The 14,190-nt window shown below is 32.5% G+C and overlaps 1 protein-coding gene across 1 annotated transcript in view; it reads left to right on the forward strand.

The window, feature by feature from the left end:
* The first annotated feature begins 453 nt into the window (after nt 1-453).
* Nucleotides 454-14,190, forward strand: part of Hs3st-A (Heparan sulfate 3-O sulfotransferase-A) — a 228,658-nt gene continuing 214,921 nt past the window's right edge. The window contains exon 1 of the mRNA XM_088231913.1: nt 454-493. The gene's annotated coding sequence lies outside the window, so the exon portion shown is untranslated. The remainder of the gene's footprint in view (nt 494-14,190) is intronic.

The following is a 14,190-nucleotide window of genomic DNA, read 5'->3' on the forward strand; positions in this document are numbered from 1 at the left end:
ATGTCCCAAGAGTAGCAGATTTTTGCAATAATTGATCAACAGATCTAAACGAAGAGAAAGAAGAAGAAATATTTTCAATGCTTTTTTCTACCGCATTCTGAAAACATAAACTATTGGGTACATTGAAAATATTGTTGTATCGCTTCCGAACATAAAAGTTGGCTAAAGAATTAACAATGCAAAATTTTTGATGGATGCATAAAACCAGGATGGCTGACAGGCATGGCTTGACCAAATCCAACAAATACTTGAAGATTGACAAGCCAAAAGTCGAAATGTTGTCGTGTTTGCATGAAAAAACGTATGAATATAAAGAAAGTGGGGTCTTTATCTAAATACATAATATGGCCTTATATCGTCTCTGCCAACCCAACGGGAAAACCGCGTGACGGTTTATATATTTTTATTGTTTTAAATACTGCTATATAATTTAATTATGTTTTTATTTTATTTCAGAAACAGTCGCGTCATCTTTTGCGTGGGATAACAATTTGTAAGTAATTAATTAATGTTTATTAATAAATGTAATTTCAATTTTACGAGATGTTATAAATTTTACTATCTGAATTATAAAACTGGATTCATATACTCATCGTTATCAAACCGCCTTTCTGCACACCGTGGGCATAGGGCACTGTATTTGAAAATAAATAAAGCACAGTTCGATTATTTGTTACATGAAGTTAAGAAGACAAGTCTTACGCTACAGGTGCCAGTCTAGGAACAATGAAAGATTGCTGCCCAGAAAAACTTTCAAATCAATATTTCACGTCCCTCCTGCCAGGAATCGAACCTTCGAACTAGAGAATGGTGAGCAAACGCATCAACTACAACACAAAAAGGCGGACTCCACATGGTTTCCTTTTTCAGGATTTTTACCTGACAGCAGCCATTGAGTCAAAAACACTCGTCTAGGGTTTTGGTTCTATCTCACACACATATATGTACTCTTCATACGCCTGGACACTGATAACACAAATGAAGTGGATTCGATGTTCTGAAAAAACTACAGCCAGTTTATATACCTACATACATATAAAGGCGGGTATATTGCCTTAAGGCAATTTCTTCCGACCTACCCAAACTGTTTGATTTAAGAAAATTAACAGTACTTACACAAATATATTGTAGTGATGTTAGTTTTTTTTTTAAATCTTTTTAAAAAAATAAACAGACCATACAATTGAAATAAAAATTTTCTCTATACCATGAGGAAAGCATTTCATAAAGCTTGTTAGAATAATATTATTATTATAAAAATAAAAACTTTGTTATTAGTGTAACATTTGGTTCCAGGAGAGCACTTCTTCCATCGACGGGTTATATAAAGCTATGTTTTATATTTTCTGAAATAACTAAACGTGTTACACTAATAAACGGTGTTTTATTTTTACAACAATTAATGTTAGTATAATTTTCTCAAATTAACTTTTCATGTTATCTTTGCAGTATCACGTTAGGTGTTTATTATACTTGGTTTAAATAACCGATACAAAAAAAACCGTTCAATTTAGTCAAAAACATGGATTTCATTCAGAATCCATTTCAATATTTCATCAAAACGTCACTTTTTGTGTAATAACAATGGGCCTTTGTTATTTTCCGATGTGTGATAATCGTAATATTTTATCGTCGTATACACGATTATTTTGTGTAAATCTAAACGTGTTACACATATTTACGTTTTGACAAGCACAAAGTTAAACGTGCTCCGAATATTTACGATTTGACACGTACTTACAATATTGATTGACCCGGTAAAAAAGTGATTTTCGTTAATAATACGAGCAATTATTCACATATTTAATATTTTAGTTAACGTTAACAATGATAGCAATGCGTAAGCTGGTTCTCGACAGTGGGTATATAAATTTATTTTTGTCACAGCGAAAAATTGGAATAAATAGGAAAGGAGTTGGGATGGACTGACTTTTTGTAGATTTTTGGTTCTTCTTGAAAACAGCAGCAAAACTCCACACTGATTGTCTCTTCTTTGTCACATAAATTATGTTTAAGTTTATTATTAATTGTATTTTTATTTTTACGCGATGGGGTATACCGAAATCGATTTGGCGATTTACGTGTATGTTAGTCGAGTTTTAAGCGGACACTGACCCCGGGTGACAAAATAAAAAAACTAAATAGTTTTTGGAATTTCATACAGGTGCGAAAGGGACAGGATTCAAGTTGGCCAGAGAAAGGGAGACATGTATAGGAATTTATTTACGCTGTGACACATTTGCAAACGGCCTAACCAATGAAGAATACATATTTAAACTTATTGCAACAGAGAAGGAAAACATTTTTGAGAAGGGAATATGGAAGTTTAGGCATTTTCAGGGCTTATGACCTGTCACTGGCTGGTTTAAGTGACCACTTTACACACTGTGTCACATTCACTATTCTGCTCATGTTTGAACATCCGAATTTCCTCAACTCTTCCATCTGTTGACTTTTGTGAAGCAAAGGAGCCGAAACCTTTATTATGCGGGTGAGATTCATCCGGCTAAACCAAATCACCATCCAAATATTTGTAGACAAGGACTGAATTCAACTCCCTGAGGAGCTGTTTATTTTACTGTTTATATTTAACTCATAAACTTTGTAGATAAGGACTGGATTCAACTCCCTGGGAAGCTGTTTATATTACTGTTTTTATTTAACTCATAAGCTCCGTAGATGCCCAGACTTCTATATTACCTACTCTAAAATGTTCCTTTTCTCTGTTGCAATATGTTAAAACAATATCTTCTTCTTTGTCTTATCAGCCCGTTTTTTTTCCACTGCTGGATATAGGCCTCTTCCAAATTTTTCCATGTTTTTCTGTCCTGGGCACTCTGTTTCCATCCATGGCCCACGAGTTCGTCGACGTCATCAGTCCATCTCCTCTGCGGTCTCCCTGTATTTGTTAATATAATACATGAACACGATATTATACTCCCAGGAGTTATAAAAAAAACCCATTTCATTTCATATTTCACATAATAAATATTAACGTCTGCTCTTCCGGAGAACGAACTCGGAATTTCAGGTATGACCGGCAAATACAGAGCAAGTGTTAGTGGGAAGATAGTGCGTTTTTTTAAAGAATGGATAAAAACATTATCATATTTAAACAGAGATAAAGAACATTTTAGAAACTGGAATATGAATATCTAGACATTTACAGGGCCTGTGACCTGTATTCGCTGGTTTAATCTGCCACTTTACACGCTGTGTAACAATCACTATTCTGCCTATGTTTGTACTTTCATTTTTCATCTACTACTCTACATGTTGATTATTGTGAAGGTAAAGAGCTAAAACATTCCACAAATAAGATGGAAAATCGTTGACCATGGAAAATAACAAAGTTGGTTCTTTAAATATTAATTGAATTTTTAGCAAAGCTTTTTACAGTGCTACTGCCACACGATTGAATAACGCCATTTTTAGTTACATATATTTATACTTTACTCTGTGGAGCTCGATAAAATCTCTTGCTCATGTTTCTCGGAAGAAGCCAAATGTTGTTATGTCGGGATAGAAAATGCCCCCCCGATTATCAGCACGAGGAAGTGAAAATGGAATCTACCAGGGTTCGTGTGGTTTGATGAGTGATTATGCCAATTATGTCGAGGGATCAGGAAGGGGTGTTTTGTAAGGAGCTTTGCTTCAGATACATAAATAGGATAAACAATTTGCCCGGTGGATTCAACACTAACAGAAAACTACACTACACTACAGTAACGTACACTCGCTCATTAAAAAAAATAGATTTAATATATTATAGAAATCGCTCCAGCTTGTGGTTTTAAATACTGATATATAACATGCAGGGATTTATTTATTTAAAGAAACAAACAGTCGACAATGACAAAATAACATTTATAAAATTGGTTTAAAGACAGACCAGCGAAGTTTCTTAATAAGAATCATACATATTATTAAATTGTGTTACAACAAACAGGTGTGTTTATGTGTATTTGTATGAGAGTAAGTGTAGATGTGTGTTTATGTGTATTAGTGTGAGAGTAAGTTTTCAAGTGTGTGTAAGTGTAAGCATCATTAAATAGTAAGCGGGATCGTATCGCAGCCAGAAATCAATATCATTGATGTATCAATAATCGCATCTGCCAATACGATATCGATATTATGTAGAAAAATATCGGCGATATCTATTCCGATTCCAATGTGGATGGTAAATTTAAAAGAGCGTGTAAACCTCAGAGTAGTAATTTAATTATTTATATATATGCCTAATGAGCATTTTTATGGACATATTTATACATAGAAAATTATTATAAAGGAAAGTAGAAAGACACAATGTTATTTAGTATACTTGGTGGGAGTCGAAGCGGGAGAGAGGTGTTTATAATTAAATTTGATTCAGTGATCGCTTGAAAGAAGACAACTTGTTATCAAAGAAATCAAGACTGGTATGTTTGTTGGCAGACCTAAAAATTCTGGGCATAAGGGAATAAAAAACATAGTTAGTTCTATGGGTATCGGTATGTAAGAGTAAGTTTTGTCTGAGGTTTCTAGTTGGGATATTTAATTTTATTGAGCTCAGTAGTTCAGGCGCATCAAAGAGTGAGTTGAGAATTTTAAATAGGACTAGAAGGTCGGCTTTATTTTGACGGTCTTGAAGAAAAAATATTTCTTAAAAATTGGTGTTGAACTGATTCAATATTTTTGATGTGAACATCATAATATAGAGACCAGATAACAACAGAGGAATACTCTAGGTGCGGGCGAACTAGGGAACAGAAGAGAAATTTAATGGTATTGATATTTTTGAAGTCAGTTGTTCTTCTGTTAATAAATCAAAGGAGTTTTAGGTATTTACTGATAATTGTTTAGTGTGAATTGTAAAAAAAAATATTAGTGAATACATAAACAAATATTAATGTATTTATAATAATTGTAATGCGCTAGCTATGGAGGGGCCCTATCGTTATTTTCCATAAAAATAAACCGTTACATATTTTTGGTTAGCGACAACTTTACCCTGCTGGCGGACATTTTGTTTTGTTTGATAACAGACACGTAAATGACGCTTTCCTCAATATGTTTGGCTCTGTTTGTAAATAACTTGGATATTTACTTGTTACAATAAATAAACATCGACAATGGTGAATTCTAGTATGTTTGGTTAGAGCAGTTGGTGTTCAAATAGTCAGTTTTTACAGGTTATTGATTTTGATTATTATTTTTATTTGATTAACATTAATTTTTGGTATTTATTGTCTCGATATGTGTATTCTACGATTTACTTTTAAAAAGTTTGAGTCCAAATCGAGTAGAGGTCGATTTAAATTAGACTCGAAAATAGCAATGTGGACCTAGAAATCGCATTTAGAATGACTTGTCCAAATTTCGGGCGGCTGCGACTCGATTTTACCGTTTTGGAAATGTGACAGACAAACAAACACATACATTTATTTTCAGTTTTATAAAATAACAATCAGAGAATCATAGAAAAATAAATTGGAATTACCCTGCAATAATAAAAATACACAGGTACATATTTCAAAGTAATTATAATGCAAATTAAAATAGATTTGGCTATTCTCGACCTGGGTACGGCCCATTGTTTTGCTGCGAACTGTAGCTAACTTAATAATTATAGTCAAATAATGGTTTTTCTACTTTTGGGCTCCTCTATAGCATGCGCATTATTACTCTTAGGTGTAAACTGAACAATCGGTACTCAAACAAAGTTGCAAAACAAAAAACAAACCTACCTGAAATAATGTTTAATACGGTTTCCATACAACGCGAAGCAAAAATTGCAAATAACCCTCATATAACACGGTTTCCATATAACACGTTTTTCGTACAAAACAACATTCCAACAACGTAAATGAGTTGAAAAGTTTATTTTTTGCGTTTATCTGCTCGTTTTTTGATCGGGAAGTACAAACTAATTTCATTTATGTACTACCCTCAATATGAGAAAACTTGATTATTAGATTTTCAGCTTATTTAAAAAAAAAGTAGGCCAAAAATACTGTGGCTTGGATCTTAAATGGCCAATTTCGTAAATCACAGCATTATTTTACGGCTAATTTGTCATGTTACAATAAACTGTTTGAGGTGTTTAAAACTATTAACAATGAAAATACACTATCTCCTATGTGCGGGTATATAAAATTATTAAATATGTATATGTTTTTTCTTGACATCAACCCTCCACAAAATGTTGGCAAGTAAAAAACGAAATATACGATGGTTACCTTTTTAATTTTTATTTTATATTTTTTTGCGGTGTTATAATTTACCTAAATATCCAAATTTTTGAGCCATTCTCAAGGAGTTGTAAATAACTTACTATTAGAAATTTTTTAATCAAATTGCGGTAGGTGTTGATCGAGCCTCAGACTTCTGATCCGTTAGTCCGCACGCTAGCTACGGAACCAACACCTGATTCAAACTTACTATTCGAAAAAATTAAAAAATTTAAAAAAAATATTGCCGTTTGTAGACATTATTATTTATTTGACGTATCGTTGAATACATGGAAACTTTGATAATGAAATTTTTATTAGTTTACGAATGTAATGCAAAACAAATCATTCTGATTTATAGACGATTTTATTTTTTATGAAATTAACTTAAGGTGGTTTCCATGTGGACATTAGCATTAATTCGGGGATTTTTATAGCGCGGTTTCCAAATAACCCGCTACAAATTAATCGCGTTATAGAAGGGCCAACTGTACTAGCAGATGCGGTACTTCCTTTATCTTCAGCGCCGCTGCCGTATTTAACATTGACAGATGTTTTGACATATTGTTATTTGATAACTTCACGTTAGTTTAGTGATAATCAAAATAATTTTGTTAATATTTGAATTAATTTGAAATAATTAATAATTCATATAAACATTACAGCTAAATTAGCTTTTGAAAATAGTGAAATTCGAAACGTATCGGTGTATTCGCAAGTAAATATCGCAGATTCTGAAAAATCAGAAACACCAAAATATTCACTGAATAGTATAGTATGGTATCGGTATAAGATTCATCTTTAATTAGAAAGAGATGATGATGACATTTTGATTTCTAAAATACCAGTATTCATTCATACTTTACTAGCCTTTTCCGTATTCATTCATCTTTTGACATGACCCAACTTAAGATTTTGGTTTATCTGATGATGCCATTTCTCCCTTGGTTATAAATATCCGATTTACCATTTTTTCACCGTTTATTTATGCTACATGACCAACCATCTTGGTGAACCTTTCTTAATCTTATCAATTAAACCTGTCTCATATTTGCACTCTTGCGTGATTTTGTCATTTGTATCATTGTCGTGCATTTATTTCTCTCACATTTGACTAGAGATCCATTTATTTGAATTTAAAACATCTGTTTTATAAAACATTATCACTTTATTTTCATACGCTTTTTAGAATATTCGGTGTTCAATAAACAATAAACATATACAGAACTCTTAAAATTCACGAATGTGACTGTAGCTGCCATGCTATGGAAAAGGTATAAAACTTAAAAATCTATCTAAAACATTGACTGTTACTTAAAATAGGTAGCATCAGTCTTCCTCATTATCTTCATACAAGATAATAACATGCAACGTAGGTACGTAAATACCAATTGATAGAATTCACGTTATTTACGAAGACAAAAAGTCTACAATTTGGGGGAACAAGCATCATTATTATTTCACGGCAGTTCTTGAGTTTGGTCCTGGTTATTGATTTATTCTCCGTCCACCGAATTTGCTTTAAGGTCGAATAAAGTTAATAAGGCAATCTCACAAACGACATTATTCTTTGTGAACCTTAATAAAACAACATCAACCGAGTTCGAATATACTTCTTTTGAGAGGAGGAGAGCTGAAAGGAAGTAGGAGACGAGTATATTCCTTTATAAAAAGTTCAAATGCTAATACAAGTCCAGTCCTGAAATTCAGAGGAGGAACGAAGTCTAGTAAAGTTTTATCCACAATTTTTTTTTTTATCAAAAACATTTTTCACTTCACTCTAAACTATTTGTTTATAAATTTGTATAAACCACCTTAACTTTTGGGTTATACGTCAACCGGTTTTGAGGATACTTCGTCATCATCAGGGTTGCTATTCTAAGTCTTCTCTTCTCCCTAGAGCGTGATTAATTCTGGATTTTCATTTTTTGCATGCGCCTACACTTGGCTTTATATGTGGCCATACTGATAATTGAACGTTAAATAAATATAAACACGTAAAATCAAACATGATGATTTTCATTTAAAACATTTTTGCGACCTTAAGTTTAATTTACTAAGCCTTATTAAGCGTATTCTTTTGTTTTCAGCTTTTTAAACAACTTTATACATAATTTGACGTTAAGTTATCAGTGTGGCCTTATGTGAAAAGAAGTATATTCGCATGCAACAAATAAAAATCCCCAAATTTATGTCTTCTCTTCCTCCACGTTAGATCTATAATTGCACCCCAGGTACTCAATCACTGATGTTTATCACGATGTTTCTCGAGTCAATTCAAAGTATTTAACCAACACTAATCCACATTTTTTTATCGTGGGCTGCTGTACCTACTTAAAATAACTTAGAATTACTCGCGTTGTTATTTGTTTTCTAAAATATTGTAAGGAAAAATCAAAAGGATGGATAATGGTAGAATGTCTAAATAAAAAAAAAATATAGATAAGTAAAGCCATTTACCAAAAACTTCCCATGATAAATAATCTATTTAATTTGACTTCGAGTTTTATTTTTAAATTATCCTGGTTATGATTCATAGGATCTTATTTCTCTCTCTTCCTTTCAATCTTCTGTTTCGTTCTTACAATATTTTAAAATATAAATAACAACGCGAGTAGTTCTAAGTTGGTTTAAATCCCGGTGAAAGGGAAGTCCTCGAAACCGGTCGACGTATGACTTAAAAGTTTATATGGTTTATTCAAATTTATAAACAAAAAGTGTAATATTTTAAGTATTTACTTCTACTACTGCAGAACAGCGTTTTTTTACTGTTATTTATTTATTTATTAAAAATATTATACATTAGTTGATTATAGACACAGTTAACAGTGACACAACCAGGAACAAATGATATTTTAAGTTACATGTTATAATTTAAGTTTCTCTCTAAATGTATAGACTTTTCAGTGGGACCAATTTTATTGAACAGGTTTTTTTTACACACGTAAAAAAATGTGTGTAAAATAAAAAAAAAACAGTTTCCTTTTTATTTGAAGACGTGCGCGAATAATGATTTTCTGGAGATGATTGAACAATCTGGAAATAACGCAATTTATTTTTTGTTCTCTGAAATAATTTATTTTTCTATAAACGACCAAGGAACCCTTAATTTAGAAATTATAGATTATAATTATAGATAAATTATACATTCACAATACTGGATTACAATCCAGTGTTGTGAATGTGAGTGTGATAAACATTTTTTTTATATTTCGGATCAACAAAGTGACCTACAATCAAATTGGAGTCACAAAATTGTTTTGCCGGCAGGACATTAAAAAAAAAATATATATATATATATATTCTCTCCCATATGTTTCGTCGCACGGATATTAGGCTACAACTCACCAAAGTAGTTCTGGATTTAACCCTTTATAAACTTAATCATATTGAGAGATATTTCAACCGAGATGGAGAATCTTTTTGAGTATGAAAAAAGTCCAAGTACAGTCATCCAATTTTTGAAATATCTGATTTTAATAATGTACTTTTTATTTAACAATTTTTTTTTTTTTATAAAACCTTACTAGGCAAACCCCGTATTTAGGAAGAAGTTACTGAGATATTTGCGAAAAACTGTAAAAAAAGAATTGTGAGATTTCTAATTATGCTTCACTAACTCAATGGAGAAGCTAAGTTTGCGGTGTCAGTATAATTATTGAAATATGTTTTTGCAAGATTTAGAGACAGTTTTAAATTACGCTATTATTTAGGTAGGTTTATTTTGGCATCAATAATTTTTAATAATAATTTAATTAATTTTTCGTTTTCGGAGGGGATTTTTAAGTTTGCTTCTAATACCCTCAATAGTAAAAATGGTTTTTTCTTGTTTTAAATTAGCATTAAAGATGAAGGTACATGTTTAATAAAATAAAATAAATTTCACAGTTCTGACACGTTTATTTTCTAAAGCCTTAATAAACTTGCTCAGTAGATTATTTATCGTTATAAGGACAACATCAAACATTGAACAATGTTTGATTGCTTAATGAATGCTGTCGATCAAATAAATGACGAATGTGATAAACTAAATAATTACTTCCTTTCAAGTTGACTCCCATCATTTTTAAGGGTTTATCGATGGTATCTATTGTAAGGCGAGTGGAAAGGTGTTACAAAGGGGAGTCAGGTGGTCTCAAGTACTCTTAAGGGCGGCAAAGAAAAATGTAAACCTTTTACAACCCATAGCAAAAGTATTATAACAACCCTGGCCGTACTGAAGTACTCTGAAACCCTGCACATGTCTTTCATTTTTCTACATATTAATAACGAAGTACCCTTTCGTTCAAAGGGTTTAAATTTGAATATTTTTTTTGTTTTGAAGGTTCCTACTTCAACTTATGAAATTGAGCAGGAAAATACTTATTATATACCAGTTATATTATTATTATGTTCAAGGTTTGTAAGTAAGTACCTAATTATGAATTTCAAGATAATTTTATCATTTAATAAAAGAAAAACCTATTTTACAATGAATCTCTGGATTTAGGTTATAAATGTTTCTTACAATTAATTTCATCGTCGTCATCATTTACCTATCCTCATCCAGTGGCGCATAGGGTACTGTATTTGTAAACCAAATGTAACGTATTTCGATGGTCTGTTACTTTTATTTTTTATTTGCAAAACCGACAGTTCAACATACATTTTTATAGAATTGTATGAATTCAGAACCAAAACAGGTTTCCACTAATCGTACAAAGTTAGCAAAGAAAATATAACACATATGTAGGATTAATGTTGCTGAGGGTTGGTTGGAGCTTCTATCCCAGTAATAGATTGACAGAGAAGACACGAGATTGCTGTTTGATGTTTATTTATTACATGGTAAATAAATAATGAATTATGTCGGACGAGTGTTACGTCGATGATGGGTTGAATAGACTACACTTGAGCTACATGCTGGAATTGAGTGACGTCGTCGAGCTGGTCTGACGTGAACTGAACTTGTTGGGCTGACTAACTGAACGAGCTGACTGTGGCCTCTTTATAGACGACGTTCATCTGTAGTTCATTTTTTCATAGTAGGGATGACGGAAATGTACTGCAGAACAATGCTCCCGGTGCCTTAACTGCTTTAACGTGCAATACTAGAAGAGTTACATTATACGAATGTATTGGATTTGATAGAAAATGATGACATTTCATCGTCGGTCATTAGTCTACTTCAGGTGAACTAATTTAACACGTGTGTGTCATCGATTATGAACTATGGACCCTACACATATATAGTTTATATTAGTATATATGAAAATTATAACTTTTAAAAAAAAAATAGGTAATAAAAGATGGTGTTTTTTTTAAATCAACAGTTTTTGTGAATGAGGCGGGATTAGAACAGGAATTCATGAAGAGAGGATAATAAGAGGAAGAACGTATTTATTATTAAAGTCTTTATCAAGTTGCATAATGCATTTTAACTGTCAATATTAAATCTGTCAGAATGGTATTTGTGAAGTCTAGTTACATGAAGATAAGGTTATCAGGTACGCTTCTGGTGCCAGATACAGTTTAAACCTTTAAAATTCATATTTTACGTCTCGGTCAGTAATCGAACCCAGAACCAAAAAAAAGGAAGCCAAACGCGTCAATCACTACACAGCGAGGCGGACTCGTCTCGACTTGATTTCTTTATTCAGGATTTTATTGGATCGAAAACACTCGTCCTGGGTTTTGGTTTTATTTCACACACAACTGTATTCTTCATGAACTGAAAACATAAAAAAATGTTATCTAAATATTTTACCTGGTCAGCGCCATGCAAAGGAACTAATAAAAGGGTACTCGCAAAGGTTGGCCTAATATTGCGACCTAACAAATCTCAGCCGAAATCAAGTGAGGGTTATCACTAGAGCCCCACAGGGTACTCCAGATTGAACAATCACCTTGCTAGAAAGAACCTTTCCGAAAATTATAGATTTAGGTTCTGCAGCGCCGATGAGGAAACATCTATACTCATTATATGTGAATGTGATGCTTTAAAGCTTACCTACCACATACCGCACACCGCATCTGAGGACATAAGTCTCCTTGGCGGTGCCCACATACACGGAAAATTTGCTCGTTGTCTAACGAGAAAAGCTGCCTGAAGGAGCTCTCTGAAATCTGGTAGCCTTAGCATCTTTGTGCTAAAAAGAAAGTAATCCAGAAGTACATAATATGTACTTCATTGGATTGAGAAGAGAGGGAAGTGAATTTTTCACTGACTGGGATTAAATTGATTGGACATGATCAATTCGCCGAAACGATTACAAAACTTTTTAAAAGCCTTGAAATTACTTTTAGAAGCCACCAGATCTGTATATCCGACATGACCTATAACACGGATAGTAGCGAGAAGCTCCATTCGGTTATCATAGAGAAGGGGAAAGGGACAAGACCACAGGATGTGTTCAGAAGATTGGTTAGGATATCCACAGCAGCACGAAGGGGAGTCAACAATATTAAAAACAAATAATTTTTGATTAAATTTACCATGACCTGATAAAAACTGCGTAGTCCAGTGATCGGGGATAACCCAAGAAGATGTGATGCTTCACATCATAAAAAGAGCCTCATCCTCGGGGGACCACTGGTTAAACATGGGGACGTTCAAAAGCTCGCTCCCTAACTAATAGCCCGATACTCCACGGATCTGGAATTGGAGGGGGAGATTTATCAAACTGTAAACTCTCGCCTTCCACACAGTAGCCAGGTTCTTTTTAGACGTGGGCCGCGATTATGAACGGCTATCTTCATGGGAGACGTTATAAACCAATATCGATATTTCTGTACGAAAGTAAGTATATTTGTGAGAAAATTCAAAGTACCTTCGTCGGTAACTGGTAATTGAACATGTTTAGAAAAAAAAATTGTAGCAAATTTTTCACAATGAAAACATAATTTTACTTTGTAGATGAAATTGAAGATAAATTTTAACTTCCCGTCAGAATACGTACCCTGGGCTAGGAGGGCGAGAATTGTTCATGGGAACCCGTAACAATAAATCTTCACAGGTCGCAGTGACGTCAGAAGCTTGTATAGCCCCGACTCTCACCTCTTAGAATAATAATAATATTTTTATATTTTACGTACTCTAAATTTAAAGTACATCAACATATTAAGAAAAAATATTTTAGCAAGGTATTAAAAATCGATTTTTCGACGGAAAATGTATGTTCCTATAATTTTGGCCAAATTTATGTTTTCAACTAATCTGAAATAACTGCAAAAACAAATTTTTTTCAAGAAAAAAACAGTTATTCCCTTTTTAAATTATATGAATATAAACTAATACAATGAACTAGTGAAGTTCGTGAGTGTGTTTATTTATGTGTTTTTGTGTGTGAATGCGAGTAGCGTCTCTTAATATGTATATTTGTAAGAGAATTCCATAGTAGTGGAGTGTGAGAAGGAAAAACAATCGTGAAACTGCTAAAAAAACTTATTGACTAGTTCCTAAGAAAACGAAAAGTCATGTTCACAAAGTTATAGTAAAGCCATAAAAGAAAATAGTTCTTTGTTAAAAATAACTTGTCAAATATATTCCTTGGCACGGGATTTGCCAGTGAGAAATACATTATAGCCAAATCCTAAATATACATATATCTATAAAACACCGAATAAAAAAATTGCCTCAAAACAGGAATCAAACTTCGAACTTCTGATAAAGAATCAACATAACTACCACTAATACAATTTTAAACTTCTTTATATTTTTTTGTACAAAAATGAGTAGTGATTCTCTTTTATATTTCTTGGTACCCAGAATTATCCTTTCTTTATAATAAATACTAAAGAAAGTTATATTCTTATTATAGACGTAAATATTTATAGTCCCTTGGGAGATTTATCTTGACTTTTTTCCCTTTTTTAAGACAACCCTTAAGAGATTTGTATGTCTTTAAGATATATATTATGCTTCAAGTATACAAATAGTACCTTACATGATTAACAATATTTTGAGTTTGTCAAAATTTTTGTAGACAAGGACTGGATTCAA

This window comes from Micrasema longulum, unplaced genomic scaffold (genome assembly GCF_059751315.1).
Source record: "Micrasema longulum isolate JH-2025_06_02 unplaced genomic scaffold, ASM5975131v1 h1tg000931l, whole genome shotgun sequence".
Classification (NCBI taxonomy): Eukaryota; Metazoa; Arthropoda; class Insecta; order Trichoptera; family Brachycentridae; genus Micrasema; species Micrasema longulum.